The sequence below is a fragment of the Curcuma longa genome, chromosome 3 (assembly GCF_044706935.1).
Source record: "Curcuma longa cultivar G26 ecotype Majalengka, Jawa Barat chromosome 3, ITB_CL_G26_1.1, whole genome shotgun sequence".
Taxonomy (NCBI): domain Eukaryota; kingdom Viridiplantae; phylum Streptophyta; class Magnoliopsida; order Zingiberales; family Zingiberaceae; genus Curcuma; species Curcuma longa.
The window spans coordinates 3,727,593-3,744,090 of record NC_133863.1 but is presented as its reverse complement, the minus strand read 5'-3'; the positions used below and the strand labels follow the sequence as shown (position 1 = coordinate 3,744,090).

The window sequence follows — 16,498 nt, the reverse complement described above, 5'->3', positions numbered from 1 at the left end:
TTACATCAAGAATATGATGAATCAAATGACTGTACCAATATGGTAAACCCAAAAATATACTCTGTTTAATCCATTTATATGTACTTTCATATTCATAAGTTGTACCATGTGGATCTTTAATAATAGATGAAAAGTTATGCACTCTGTACCAAATCTGTTGACCTGTTAATCCCAATGACGGGGTGTTCTTTCAATTCTATTCTTAGTGATTTCTTCTTTATTCCTTCTAAAATTATGACAATCAAAATAACTCAACTTCTTCCCAGCAATAAAAATTATCTATGACAATCAAAATAACTCGACTTCTTCCCATGTTTCAATCTGTGATTTTGATCTTTCCATACATATTGGATATCCTAAAATCCCAGTGGTACTTCATCCCAATAACATGTCATAAGTCAGAAAGTCATTTATGGTCCAAAGAAGAGCAACCTTCATTACAAACATTTGATTAGTATGCACATCATAGGTAGGAAAATCTTTATCCCATAGTTGTTTCAGCTCTGTAATTAATGGTTGCATATAAATATTTATTAACTTCTTCGGATTTTGCAGGCCAGATACAACCACTGTTAAAAATATATGTGGTGTTTTCATGCACATTTCAAGCAGAAGAATATACAGAGTTACAATAATTGACCAACAAAAATAATTTCTTCTTGATTATACAATATGAAATAAATATTAGATTGATAATATTATTTTTTTTGAAGTGATATCTAGCTCATTTAATGAAGTAGACTATTAAATTGCTTAGAAAGACCCATAACAAACCATCCAATATAAACAACATAAGATCAAAAAATGAATGCTCCATGCATGTCTCCAACACTTCGCATTATTAGCACAACACTCTAACCAACTAAGCTAATAAATCGTTAATATTTTATCAATGTGTCAAGATTTTATTTAAAAGTAATATTAATTACTACTTTTTAACATTGTTAAAAAATTATAATTTTAAAGTAGAAATGTGAAATTGATAATAATATTTTTTTGGAAGCGATATCTAGCCTATTTAATAAAAATAAATATTATGGAAGTGATATCTAGCCTATTTAATAAAAATTAAATTGCCCAAGAAGGTTTAGGGTCGGGCGATATAAAACAACATAAGATCAAAATATGAATGGCCTATGCAGGTCTCGAACCTGCGACCTTCGCGTTATTAGCATAACACTCTAACCAACTGAGCTAATAGGCCATTAATATTTTTTTATTATGTCAAGATTATTTTTCAAAATTTATAATTTTAAAATAGAAATATAAAATTAATATTAAAATAAATTCTGAATTATAAACAATTGATTATACAACATGAAATAAATATTAGATCGGTAATTGTATTTTTGTGAATTGATATCTAGCTCATTTAATGAAGCAGACTATTAAATTGCTTAGGAAGACCCATAACAAGTCGTTCGATATAAATAACATAAGACCAAAAATGAATGCCCCATGCATGTCTCCAACACTTCGCGTTATTAGAATGACACTCTAACCAACGAAACTAATAAGTCGTTAATATTTTGTCAATGTGTCAACATTTTATTTAAAAATAATATCAATGAACTTCTATGAAATGGTTTCATGGGATTCAACCAATTGTCTCTATCATGGAATATCATTGATAAATAGGAATTCGTGTTATCAAAGGATTTCCTGCGATTATTTCTAGTATGGAATGAGTCAATCACCCACTTTGGTATCTTTTTGAAGTAAAATGGTAATCTTGTTCCTCCATTGATCAAGGATTTCGATCTTTTGGAAGTATCATGATCATCCAATAAGGAGGGTTTCAATTTATTCAAATGAACGATTTGAACACCTATTGATTCTAACAACTGATTGCGGAGTTGATCATTTGGACCATTTAATTCATAGATGTGGATCTTGGACCTATGAATGGGGGTATTCTCGATACTCACAAAGAAAAGGGGAAGTGACTTTGACAAAAAGAGAAGTGACTTGGACAAAAAGATGATATAAATAAGGACATAGGACTAAAATATAAATGGCCCATGCAGGTTTCGAACCTGCGACCTTCGCGTTATTAGCACGACGCTCTAACCAACTGAGCTAATAGGCCAATGATATTTATTTATTATGTCAAGATTTAATTCAAATATTTATAATTTTAAAGTAGAAATGTGAAATTAACATTAAAATTAAAACTAATTTTGAATTATACACAACATAAGACCAATGAACTAGAATTTATAATTTTAAAATAGAAATATAAAATTTATAATTTTGACAATAGTATTTTTTTAAAAAGTGATATCTAGACCATTTAATGAAAATTAAATTGCCTAGGAATATCCATAACAAACCGATCGATATAAACAACATAACAAACTGTCCGATATAAATAACATAAGACCAAAAATTGAATGGCCCATGCTTTCGATTATTAGCACGATGCTCTAACCAACTAAGCTAATAAGTCGTTAATATTTTGTCAATGTGTCAAGACTTTATTCAAAAGTAATATCAATTACTACTTTTTTAACAAACAGTTGTTAAAAATTTATAATTTTAAAGTAGAAATATGAAACTAACATTAAAATTAAAACTAATTTTGAATTATAGACAACATAAGACCAACTAAACTAGAATTTATAATTTTAAAGTAGAAATATGAAATTTATAATTTTGACAATAGTATTTTTTTGGAAGTGATATCTAGACCATTTAATGAAAATTAAATTGCCCAGGAATATCCATAACAAACCGATCGATATAAATAACATAAGACCAATGAATTAAAAGTACATGCAGATCTCAAATTTGTGACATTCGTATTATTACCATGACACTTTAACCAACTAAGCAAATAGGCTGTTGATATTTTTTTATTATGTCAAGATTATTTTCAAAAATTTATAATTTTAAAGTAGAAATGTGAAAGTTAGCTAAGTTGTGGCATGATACAAAGTCCAAACGACAAATACTTGTACGAGAAGCTAATGCTAGTCAAGTGGCTTTGCGAAATCTTAGTCTTTTGAAGCTTGAATTTATGGATCAAAAATAATAGAAATTATTTGTAAAGAGGACACTATCATATGAATTTCAAGTAAGTATTAATTAACAAGGTCATCCGGATGCTTCGATTCCCAGCTACGGCGTATTTGCAAGAATTTTCTTCCAAATGGGGAACGTTGAATGCTGGACATTTGATTGGCTGTCGTATGCGCTTCCCGATTTACCCTGGTGGTCGGTGGGAAACTTCTATGGGACCGGGCCGGCCACCCCCAGGGAGTTCATGAGACTGACTGGGATTTATCATTTTTTTTTCAAGTAAGTATTAATTAACAAGTCTTGCTTTTAATAGATTTTGTTGTATTAGGAATACTCTAAAATTAACTAGGGGTGTCAATTCGAGTAGGTCGGATGGGTTCTAGTTGAAGCAAGGATATTATAAAAAATTTCCAACCCAAACTCGATCTGAACCCGAAACCAATTCAAAAACTATAAACCCAAACCCGAATAACCCGACCAACCTGATCTAATTTAACAAAATAATTAAATAAAAAATTCAAAACACATAATAATAATATTTTAATCTAAACTCATAATAACAAACCTCTCTAAATTATGTGATAATTATATTTTATGGGTTTAAATATTTATATTTAAGAGTTTAATTATCTAAAATATACCCTAAAATCTTAATTCGGGTCAACTCGAACTTGAAATTTTTTTCCAAGTCAATTTCGGATCCAACCTAATTTGATTCAACCCTTAAAACCTCCAATCCTAATCCAATATTTTTCAGTTCGATTCGGATCGGGTTGATAAGTCGGGTTCATTTTTGACACGCCTAAAATTAACTATGATTACTAAAATATTTTGAATGTATTTAGGATTGTCGTGTTGGATATATTTTATGGATTCAAATAGATAATCAATTATATATGAATATGTTGGACATATTTTGATTGTCAAGAAAAGAGTGTAAATTTAGAACAATGAGGGTGCAACAAAAGTACATTCACATAATGAGTCGGAGAAGTTATGTCCATTTGGCTTGCATGATAGCAAGTATTATTATTTATAAAACGTTATGAAAGGTTCTATAGATACACTTATTAATATTATTATTTGTTCCTAATGATTTTTTATATATTTATATATGTCTCATATTTAAGGAAAAAAAACAAGTCTTGTAGATACACCAATTACAAGATCAAAAGTTTGAATTGAAGGTTACAAGAAAAAAATATACAACCTAATAGTCAAGTTGTTGGAGAGAAAATGGTAATAAGACTATCTCTTGTTATCATATCTGAAAGTTTTCATTCCAATGCGACCACTAGTAACCTAAATTTCTTATTTTACAAAAGTTATATCTTGTTATTTATAGAATGAAATAGAAGAATGTCAACCCGAATCTCTAAACACAACTAACATTGTTGATGATGCAATTAGCCTTATATTTGATAAGGAAGGTCAAGGCAGAGTGCGATGAGCTTTGAAGTTACACTATCGAAAGTTAAAGCTTATGTGTAACAAAATGAAACTATTCAATAGCTTGAAAGTATAGTGCATAATCTTCAATAAGAAATGCAAGAAATAAGGTCCATGTTTTTTCAAAATATGAGGCAACAAAATGAGTGAGAACAAGTTAGTAATTAAACAACATAAGATGAATTATGTAAAAATGATTTCTTAGAATTTTCTTGTTAGTAAAATTATCTTATGGTGATATTACATGACATTTGTCTTAATTACTTCTATTTTTATATTCTTGTTAGTAACAATTGTTGGATTTAATCTCTTAAAAGTGGGCTTAATTATAATTTGTATATGCAGATACGAACCAAACCCATTTAAGTGATCTAACTAAGGTTTATCGGATTTCTGATTATTGGATATGGATTAAATATGTAGAATCCGTTAGTCCGTTCTAGTATTATTGGATATGGATTAAATATGTTGAATCCGTTAATCCGTTTGGTATTATCGGATAAAGATTAAATATATAGAATAGGTCAATCTGTTTCATTATTATCTATGGGCTGATAGTGGATTGAATTTCTATATATAGGGTTTAGGATAATTGATATCTCGCCTTTGTTTTTCATTGACGAAGGTGTTATGGTGCTGTCATCCTAATTCCCTTGGAAGACCACCTCTTGCTTTCGCATATCTTCTTCCACATGGATCGAGCAGTTGATGTTGCATGACAAAGACAATGGCTCTTCAATCAGATTCTTTGTCGTTATCTTCGTAATTAATATACAAACCATATTTCGTTGAAACTAGATCCTTGTTTATTTGTATTTCCAATTATTGAAGTTCTTATCCGGTTTGTAGAACTTATACGGTTTAGGATTTACAAATTCTTTCAATTGGAATCAGAACCTTGGTTACGTTTCTTCGTATTCCATGGTTTACAAGATCACGTTTTTTGTGTGATTGGTGGTAAGCTTGTTCTAAAATTAATTATGAATAGGTTGAATTGGGCGTAGGCTCAATTTATTGTACGGTTCATAATTGAAAGGAACAAGAATGGTTTTTTAAAATTATTATTATTTTTTTGAAAAAAAAAACCCTAATCACCGTCGTCGCAGCCATGGCTTTGCCTCCTCCTGTAGAGGCCTCTTCCATGGGGTCTTCCACCGGCCGGGTGGGTTCTTCCGCCATGTGTTCGGGGATACGACCCTGAGGGACGCCATCAAGCTGATACTGATCCCGTGCTACGACCTTGAGATGGGGGGCCATTCCTCTTCACGAACCGACGCCTTGGAGGCGGATGAGTTCGACTTCCGGATGTGGGAGGTGTGCGCCACCACCTGCGTTGACTCCGCTGCAGTCGAGATGTGGTCCGTGGACGGACGGACGTAGGTTGCCACGATGGACAGCGGAGTGGCTATGGCAAACCCTACAACCGCTGCCATCACATACTTTCTGCACAACCGCAAGAGAGCTCCTCTCCCACGCGATCGGTGGTGACGACGCGATGTTCTCCCCTAACGCAATCAGCGGCGACGCTTCATTTTTTTCCACGCGATCGACGAAGTAAGGAGCCGAACGACGCTGGTTTCTCCTCCCAAGAAGTCAACGACCTTCGCTGCCGAGGAACTTGAAGCGCGGTGGCTAACCGTTCCCGATCGAAAACCCTAGCGCGATCATGTGGCTTCGATTTCGGCGTGAAGAAGAGGGAAAGCGGCGCATGGGTTTTTTGTTTTTCTTTTGGTTCGGTCGGGTGAAGAAAAAAGGAAGGGACGGGGTTTTCTTTCTTTGTTTTCTTTTTTAATTTTTAATAAGAAAAAAAATAAAAGAAAGGATTTAATTATGATTTCCTTTCCTATTTCTTTTCTCTATTCTCACGCGGGCAAAATCTAAAAGGAGACTGCCAAGTTGGATTAAGTTTTGGCTTATCCGCTCGGTTAAAGTTTTTAGGATTTTCTTGGGTCTATCCACACACGTGTTATTAAATTGAACCATTGTGTTTGCCCAAAGGAAGACACATTAGAAAGATTTAGTGTATTTTATGTTGGTAGAAGTATATCTATGCTACAAGTAATTGACCCAAAGGAAAATTATTTTTATGTCAGATATATGGTCAAGATAGCTTACAACTATAGAACAAATTTATTTTGTTCAGATGTGCACAAAATATGACAGTCCAAAGGAAGACATATTGCATGGCTGATTAAGGTTGATGTAAGTTATGAACTAATATATAACTCATAAAATGTTGAATTATGCGCATAATGGGCTGGCTCAAAGGAAAGCTCATTATCTGGCCAACTAAAGTTGAGTTATATTAGAGAGTACCGCTAACAAATTATATTTTAGTCCAAAAAGTAAAGTACAATGTTGTATTTGGTATCTCATAAGGAGCTCATTTATATACTTTATTTGCATATTTTATTAACTATACTTATATATGTTCTTGTTAATTAAACTGTGAGTTGTAATTTTCTAGGTTACTCTGAAAAGTCTAGAGGATATAAATTTTATGATCCTTCTAATAGATCCTTCTTTAAAATGGGAAACACCAAATTCACTAAGGACTGTGGGAGTGATAAAGTTAGGGAAATAATTTTTGAGGAAAGCATGAGCAATTCTCCTATGGTCATTATTAGTGTAATAAGTAGCGGTATGATTACCATACCGCACATCATGAGTATTGCACATCCAAAGAGAGTAGTGAATCAAGATATTCCCATGACATCTCCAATGCAGTTGAAAGATCACTCCACTTAAATTGTGTTATTGTCGCATATCGATGAGCAAATACCTCAACCATCTCAAGAACAAGTGCCTTTAAGACGATCTACGAGGGAACGGAGATCCATGATGTCTTATGATTATGTTTATCTCCAAGAGGACGTGTTTGACATTGAGTTGGAAAGTAATTTTGTATCTTTTTAAGAAGTCAAACAATGTCCTAATCCTGAAAGGTGGATTAATATCATGCAAAAAGAGTTGAAGTCTATGGCAGACAATGACGTTTGAGAACTTATCGAATTGCCCGAAGGTACGAAATCCATTGATTGTAAATAAATATTTAAGACCAAGCGAGATTCAAGGGGTATCAAAAAGTACAAGGCTCGTCTTGTTGCCAAGGATTCACTCAAAAGGAAAATATTGATTACAAGGAGACTTTCTCACCTGTGTCCATGAAAGACTCACTTAGGGTAATCATGACACTTATAGCTCATTTTGATTTGGACATTGAAGAGTCTATATATATGGTACAACCGGAGAACTTTGAGTGTTAAGATTCAAAGCACTTAGTATATAGATTAATGAAGTCCATTTATGATTTAAAACAGGCATCCCGTCAATGATACCGAAAATTTAATCAAGTGGTCATCTCATTTAAATTTAGAGAAAATCATGTTGATCATTATATATATGTCAAGTTCAGTGGGAGCAAGTTGTTATATTTGTCCTGTATGTGGATGACATATTGAGGATCAACTGTGACAATAAAGTTGCAAAACTTTATGCCAAGAACAACTGCAGTTCGTCGAAGTCCAAGCACATCGACATCAAGTTTCTAGCGGTTAAAGAAAGAGTTCAGAGTCGTCAAGTGAAGATAGAGCATATCAGTACAGATTCTATGTTAGCATATCCACTCACCAAGGGTTTGATGCCCAAGGTGTTTCATGCGCATGTTGTGGATATGAGAATCCTTCTTATGGAAGAATAATTCATCTAGTAGGGATCTATTGTAACACCCCGATTAGATGACATGACTGGTAGGATCTCCTCGGTATCAGCTGTAATCTCCTACCTGATATCTGGGAAGACAGAAAAATTTCAAGGTCTAAATGGTGAGTACAAGATACTCAGTGGATAATCAGAAAAGACAGTGCATGATTAAAGTATATTATCAAGAGCGCATGTATATAAATGAATAACAGGAATCAACCCGTGATCAGAAATAATTCTACTGATAACATATAATCTGAAATGGATCTCATAAATGCAGTAATCTGTATGAATGACAATGTCACACATGATGCATCAATCAAGAAAATCATATATACATCCACATTCTAATGCAATATATGTACAGTCCAATACATAGTATTAAGCACGCAATACAATGCAAGCATATGCATGATGCAACTGCCTACACTCGCTCCAGTACTCATGTGTCTATATGAGACTGAGGGTGTCCGACATCCAAATGGTTATACATCCAGCCCTACAATAAAATAGTTTGGTGACCCAATAATAGGTAGCCATATATAGCTATGTACATCCTATGGTCAATATTTGTCCTCTAATACTCGTCCCTGAGTATCACTCTCATACTCTCCGAGTACCATCCCTCACCGGTGTCAAGGTCAGTACATCGACTGACTGCATACAGGCCATACAACCACCATCACCATGATGGAAATAGGAGAATCATAACCACCTATATAAGCATGTCACTACAGGTCAACTATCCATAACGATGGTCCCACAACATTGTGGCTTTCAATCGTCATCATGCATCATGATGTGATGATCTAACCACAGTAATCAACATCTACCATGCTAATCAACATGAGTAGGTAATAAACCCTAATGATCACAGGTATCATAGCAAAGATAATAACATCTAATGATCACAAACAACATAAGCAAAAATAGGAACAATAATCCCATAGAACAAAGGATTCATACAACAGAATTGATAATCCAAGATCAAAAGAATTAAGGGCAAGCATAGTATAAACATGAGTAACATAAGTGTCTAATCCACAAATAGGAATAGAAATGTGATCAATAGACTAATCAACAACAATAGAAAAGGAAACATGCACTGGAAGTAAGATGGCACTGTATTGACCAAATATAAAAATTACCCACCTGATATATCGCAAGTCGAATACTAGAACCCCTAGAAATATATCCTCGTATAGAGTCAAAATCCTATAATCACTCAGGGTCCTGCAAGAAGAGTAATAGCATCCCTAAATGCAATGATATATCAAAGAAACTCTAATCAAGTTAAAGTTAATTTAACCCTATTTAATTAACCTAACTCAGGTTAGACTAATCTAACCATTAGGTTACTATTAGAACGATTTAACCAAATCAATTAATTAGCTGTATTAACCAAATAATACAACTAATTCCTTGTTTGATCAAACCTAAACTAATCAACAATAGGTTAATAAACCCAATCTAACCTAATCATACCTGATTAGATCCATAATTGCAAGGATAGCTTTGAAAAGATCAATCCAATAGGATTAGACCTAGTTCCAACCGAAAAATAATAAATCAATCCCCTACCCAAGAATAGATCAAGGTGTAGCCTAACCAAATCAAGATTTACCTAAATTCTAATTATCCAAGCCATGAATAGGTCAGATCAAGAACCCAAACCAAGAGCAATAACCTAGAACAAATCCTACATGTCTCGGTTTTAAGGATTTACCTTAAATTTATGTTAAATAACTCATCAAACTGATCACTAATCATTCTATTAATGTCAGAAACAACACCACCACTAATCAATTCCTTAACCCTAATCCTCAAGGAAATGATCCAACCAATTTACATAATTCTATGTAATACCTAGCAAAACTATAACCAAAATCCAAGATTCAAGCACTTACCACAGATTAGATCCTCCATCTTGCCCTAGATTTCCCTATTCCTTTGATTCCAACAAGATAGAACCTGATCAATCCAAGAAATCCCAATCAACAGCATCAATTCATCCTACTAAAATCTCACAGAGCAAGAATCTAGTTCAAGAAAAGAACTCACCTTTATCTTCTGGCCACTCCCCGATCTCACTCTGACGGCCACCTTGACGGAAGATCCAGAGGGATCCAAGGATCCATCGCTTCCACAAAATTCGTCGACCACTCCAGATTGCTTCTTTAGCGGGAGGCCATCGATCGGGTGAGGTAGCACCTTGCAAGTGAAATTGATGGGGGTTTTGGAGTCTCGATCTGCTTCTCGTTCTTGCTGTTGGATCTCGAATCCAAAGGAGACGCCCTCTTACGGCCAACCCCGGCAAGAGATCAAGAACGGAGAGGAAGAGGATGGCTCGAACCGAAGCCTTGGACGACACCCTCTTGCGGTCAGCACCGGCAGAAGATTGGGAACCGCGGCTAGAGAAGGAGAGTTCGGCTTCAGGCAGAGAATCGCGATTACTCGACGGAATAAAAGAGGAAATGTCGATCTGGGAGAGACAAGAAATCGCAAACTCACGATTGTGAAGATGAACAGGGTCAGCTTACGGTTTCCTAATGGGTTTGGGTTTCGGGTTTAAATCACATCCAATAACCCATTAACTCTTATCTTAAATGGATTCAATTGAGCTATAAATTGAATTCATTTAATTAACTAAAGGGCTGAGTTATTTAGGTCTATGGACTAACCCAATTAGCTTAATTGGGTTGCCTTAAATTGGGCTTTAGAGATTGGTCTAGTCTCAGACCAGTGGTGGCTATTACCAATTGGCTTTTGTCAGGCTCCATATTCTCCTGACTCGTGCTGAGTAGTCCCACAACAACCACCCCGCTTGATGTGTCTTGAGCCTAGCTATGGAGTCGATCTTGCTACTTATACTAAGTTTGAAAATAGGGGTGGCTAGCCAAATTAGTCTTTCATTTCTCAACAAAACTCCCAAGGAGCATTACAAAATTACACAAGTATTATTACTCACTCTCCCTTTCACCTCTGACTCGGACTACACGTCGGTTTCAACATGGGCCCAATCTTTGACCTCATTCGGGCCTCTAAAGCAGTCTCAATCTTAGATAGCCCCGTCCCGAGTCTTATCGGCCATCTCCGTCCCATGTCTCATCTCAATCAGTCTCATCTCAGTCATCTCCATCCTGAGTCTTATCTCGATTATCTCAATTCGATCTGAGTCTCATCTCGACCATCTTAATCCCGAGTCTTGTCTCAACCATCTCTCAACAAGGGTGGCAAGCCAAAAGGGTATTTTATTTCTCAACTAAACTCTCGAGGAGCATTACAAAATTACATAAGTATTATCATTCACTCCCCCTTTCGCCTCCGACTCAAACCACACCTTGGTCTCAACATGGGCCCAGTCCTTGACCTCGTTCGAGCCTCCAAAGCAGTCTCAATCTTGGATAGCCATGTCGTGAGTCTCATCAGTCATCTCTGTCCCAAGTCTCATCTCGATCAGCCTCATCTCGACCATCTTCATCCCAAGTCTCATCTCGATTATCTCAGTCCCGAATCTCATCTCAGTCCCAAGTCTCATCTCAATCATCTCAGTCCCGAGTCTTGTCTCAATCATCTCTGTTCCAAATCTCATCCCAGCCTTGTCTCGAGTCCCATCTCAGCCATCTGTATTCCAAGTCTCATCTCGGCCGTCTCCGTTCCGAGTCTCGTCTTGATTATCTCAGTCCCGAGTCTCATCTTGACCATCTTCGTCCCGAGTCTCATCTCGGCCAGCCTCATCTCGGCTAGCCTCTTCTCAATCATCTCCATCCCGAGTCTCGTCTCGACCATCTCCATCCCGAGTCTCAACTCGGTCAGCCTCATTGCAACTAGCCTCGTCCTGAGCCTCGTCTCGTCCATCTCAGTCCAAGCCTCGTCTCGACCGTCTCTGTCACGAGTCTCGTCTCGGCCATCTCCATCCCGATTCTCACCTCGGTCATCTCAGTCCTAAGTCTCATCTCGGTCATCTCAGTCCCGAGTCTTGTTTCGGTCATCTCTGTTCCGAGTCTCATTCCAGTCTTGTCCCGAGTCCCATCTCGGCCTTCTCCATCCCGAGTCTCATCTTGGTCGTCTCCGTCCCAAGTCTCATCTCGACCATCTTGATCCCAAGTCTCATCTCAGCTATCTCTGTTCCGAGTCTCATCTCGGCCAACCTCGTCTCGGCCATCTCCATCCCAAGTCTCATCTCGGCCAGCCTCGTCTTGGTCGTCTCTGTCCCGAGTCTCGTCTTGGCTAGCCTCATCCTAAACCTCGTTTCGACCATTTCTGTCCCGAGTCTCATCTCGGTCACGCCGCCTCAGCTGGTTTGCTGCCTTTCATGACTCATGACCGACTTGAGTACGTGCTAAAGAACTGGTCTAATCAGTTTGACTCACGCCTCCTTCGATTAGACTTGTAGAGAGACTCATGTTATGGGTTAGTACACCTAAGTCAAGAAAGTCAAAATCTAGTCCGACAGCGACACAACAGAGGCAAGGCCTGATCTCGTGGTTGACTGGCTCAGTTCGGTGCCTAACCACACAGCTAGCTCAGCTAATCACCTTACTCGATGCCCCAACCCCCTTATCAACTGCTTGAGATCTCCACACGAGCTCAGTGACCGCCTAAGCTCCCCTCTCAGTGACTGTCCGCCCGAGCTCTCCTCTCAGTGACCATCCGAACTCTCCTCTCTGACTTAGTGACTGCCCGAGCTCTCCTCTCTAGTTCAGTGGCCGATCTCCGACTTGACCCTGGTCAACTACCCAAGCTCTCTCCTCTAGCCTAGTGGTTGATCTCTGACTCTGCGCCCCACTCGATGCTTCACTGACTTTGCTCCCAAATGCGCATCTGTCCAGACCGTCGCTAGAAAGACACGTGCAATGATATAATATTTAATGGTAGTCCACCTACCTCATCAATACAACATGATTAACGCAGCGTAGTTTTGGACCATATCGAGTATGGGCGATAAGACTCTTAACTACAGCGGCGATTGGATATTCTCCTTATCGGCGATAAGACATCTCCTTCAATGACTCCATATAATGAGTTCGCTTCTAGCAGGCGCAGGTATGCACATACGGGGAGACACAATCAACACTCTTCTTCTCCATTGCTGGATCTTCTTCTTCTTCATCTCCGGTTCGTGACCTGACTTGAGCGTCGGAGCGATTAAGCCAAGGCACCCCCTTGGCCTTCCTTCTCACCCTCCTTTATGTAGCTGACAAGAGCTCGACCGTCTGCGGGTCCTGTGTGACTTCACCATCATCTTCCGGTGACTCATCCATAGGTGATCTCAAGCAGAAACATTAACGATCTAAAAAGGTCATTGGAAAAGTTTACTGCTAGCTCCAAGTATCTTAATATGATGTTTGGAAATCAAAGAGTTGTGTACAACAGATCTAGACATGAACACAAAGTTAGACATAGATCTTATTTGTCTCTGCTAAATCGAACCAAGAAACCCCAAGTCCAGCATGGATTTCTAAATCCAGCCTGATCAATCAAGTTGGACTGAACTAACATTGGGTCCCTAAGGATCAAATACACTATCTGATTAGACCCAACAGGGATTATGATTCAGGAGATCCAAAATCATTTTAGTTAGATAAGACTTGTTTGATTTTATTTTTATTTTTTATTATTTTTTTAACTTAGATTAAACCAAGGTTAGTTAAGAACATATGTTTGATTAATACTTGCTCAACCTAGTACCAGGGTGGGATGAAATGATAGTACCATAGAGAAACCCAGTTTATGTAGTCAAGTGAGGTACGAAGTATCCTATTTGATTTACTTAACTAAGTGGAACTAACTGAAGCTACCTCGTCAAAACCTAGACTAGTTAGACCAAAGTTCTTTCCTTAAATTAACTAAGTGCATAATTTTTCAAATTAGCTTTGTCTTACAAGGTAGTCGTTGTTTCGATACCTAAGAAGGTCTTTATGCCTCGACATTGGTTGGAAGCTAATTCTTAAAATATATACTTAATTAATTGATGATTAAATTTAAATCTAACTCAGGATTAATCAAGTTTTAGAAAATCACACTCTAATTAATTAAGATAAACAGTGAAAACTCATCTCATACAATTCATAAGATTAACTGCTTGATAATTTAGACATGGGTGAGATAGAAATTAGTTAAAATCAATCTACTTTTAACTCCATATTGGATTCAAACTAAATATGTTATGTGTACAAACATAAAGATTTGGACCAATGGATGTTGAATAGTGGATGCTCCAGGTACTGAAGACAGATCAAAATTCACAAAGCTAAAGTTCAAAAACCTAGGATCTGTTACTTTCGAGAATAACGAAAAGCTTAAGGTAATCAGAGTAAGTAATATCAAACTAAGTTCTAACTTCATTTTTTGCAAAGTATTATTAGTAGACCAATTTGAGTTTAATTTATTAAGCAGTCAATTATGTAATGTTGGATATTTAGTTAGATTTATCAAATCTAAATATATAATTAAAAACACTGAAAACCCAAATATTATACTTAAGAGAATTAGAAAAAATATTTACAAAATTGACTTACCAATCTCCTTAACTAAGTGTCTATCGACACAACAAGAGGAAATCAAACTGTGGCACAGGAAACTGGATCACACTCATGTAAGATTTATCTCAAAAATGAGTCAAAATGGCATAATTAAGGGTCTACCTAAGCTAATCAACCTAGAAAAACACAATTTGTAATGTTGTCAATAAAATAAACAAACAAAATCAAACCACAAAGTAACTAACCTAAACCAAACAAATTATATACTTGAATTACTATACGTAGACCTCTTTGATTCACATGAGACTAAGTCACTAAGCGAAAATCAGTACTACTTAGTAATAATTGATTATTACTCTATTTTCACGTGGGTAAAATTCTTAAAGACTAAGGATGAAACTTATGGAAAATTCACCAACTTATGCAAACCAATAGAAAATGAAGATGACTTAAAAATTAAAAGAATAAGGATGACCATGGTGAAGAGTTTGAAAATGCTATGTTTAATGAATTTTGTCAAGTTAATGGATACCACCGTAAGTTTTTAAATCATAAAACCTCACAACAGAACGGAATAGTAAAAAGAAAAAAATAAAACTCTATAAGAAACAAGTAGGACAATGTTAAATGAATACCAACTAATTTTGAGCTGAGATAATAAGCATAGTCTGCTACATATAAAATAGAATATTAATTAATAAATATCATAATAAAACCTCTAATAAAATATATAATAATAAAATATCTAATTTAAATTATTTAAAAGTATTTAGATGTAAAGTATACATACTTAACATAAAAGACTACTTAAGAAAATTTACATCTAAAACCATCAAAAGAATATTATTAGGTTATTTAACAACTAGTAGGACATATAGGGTGTTTAACAAAGATACCCTAAAAGTTGAAAAAATTACAAATATAATATTTGACAAAGAAAGTAACACAAATCAACCTAGTGAACAGCTTAATAATCCACAAAACTAACCAAAAGATATGACTAATTCAAACCTAACTGAACCTGATACCACACAAAAAAAAAAGATAAATCCCAGTCAGTCTCATGGACTCAATCCCTGGGAGTGGCCGACCCGGTCCCACGGAAGTTTCCCACCGACCACCAGGGTAAATCGGGAAGCACATACGGCGGCCAATCCAGATGCCCAGCATCCTTTGATTGCGTTCCCCATTTAGAAGAAAATTCTTGCAAATACGCTTTAGCTGAGGATCGAACCGCGGGTCCCTGGATCACAACCTGATACCACACAAGCACCTAGATTAAGTGTCAATCAACCACCTGATCAAATTCTAAGTGATCCTAACCTAGGAGTTCGAACTAGATCATCCTATTGAAATCTGAGTCAAATAGCACTAATATCTAACATTGAACCAAAGACTATAGAAGAAACTCTACCTGACTGGAAAATAGCGATGTAAGAGGAACTAGCACAATTTGAACGAAATCAAGTATGAGACTTAATTCTCATGCCAGATAACAAATCCATCATAAAACTAAAATGGGTATTTAGAAACAAAACAGATGAAAAAGAAAAAATTATAAGAAATAAAGATAGATTAGTAGCTAAGAGATTTAGCCAAATAGAGAGACAAGATTATGATGAAACTTATGCACCTGTAGCTAGATTTGAATCCAACTGAATGTTGCTAGCCTACATGGCTCACAAAAGATTCAAACGCTACCAAATGGATTTTAAGCCCACATTCTTGAACGGGTTGATTAAAGAAGAAGTCTATATAGATCAACCATCTAGGTTTGAAGATAAAGATCATCTAAATTATGTCTTCAAACTCAAAAAAGTTTTATATGGGTTAAAACAAGC

General features: G+C 36.2%; 1 long non-coding RNA gene and 2 other non-coding genes across 3 annotated transcripts; all 3 read right to left on the bottom strand.

Moving 5' to 3' along the window:
• Positions 1-1,130: 1,130 nt before the first annotated feature.
• TRNAI-AAU (transfer RNA isoleucine (anticodon AAU)) lies at positions 1,131-1,204 on the bottom strand. Its single transcript has one exon. It is a non-coding gene; the product is annotated as a tRNA-Ile (tRNA).
• Positions 1,205-2,015: 811 nt separating this feature from the next.
• On the bottom strand, positions 2,016-2,089 carry TRNAI-AAU (transfer RNA isoleucine (anticodon AAU)). Its single transcript has one exon. It is a non-coding gene; the product is annotated as a tRNA-Ile (tRNA).
• A 6,116-nt stretch (positions 2,090-8,205) lies between these two features.
• LOC141822824 (uncharacterized) lies at positions 8,206-10,647 on the bottom strand. Its single transcript, XR_012601365.1, has 4 exons — positions 10,234-10,647; positions 10,080-10,143; positions 9,325-9,405; positions 8,206-8,261 (listed from the first exon to the last, which is right to left on the bottom strand). It is a non-coding gene; the product is annotated as an uncharacterized LOC141822824 (long non-coding RNA).
• Between the last annotated feature and the right edge of the window lie 5,851 nt (positions 10,648-16,498).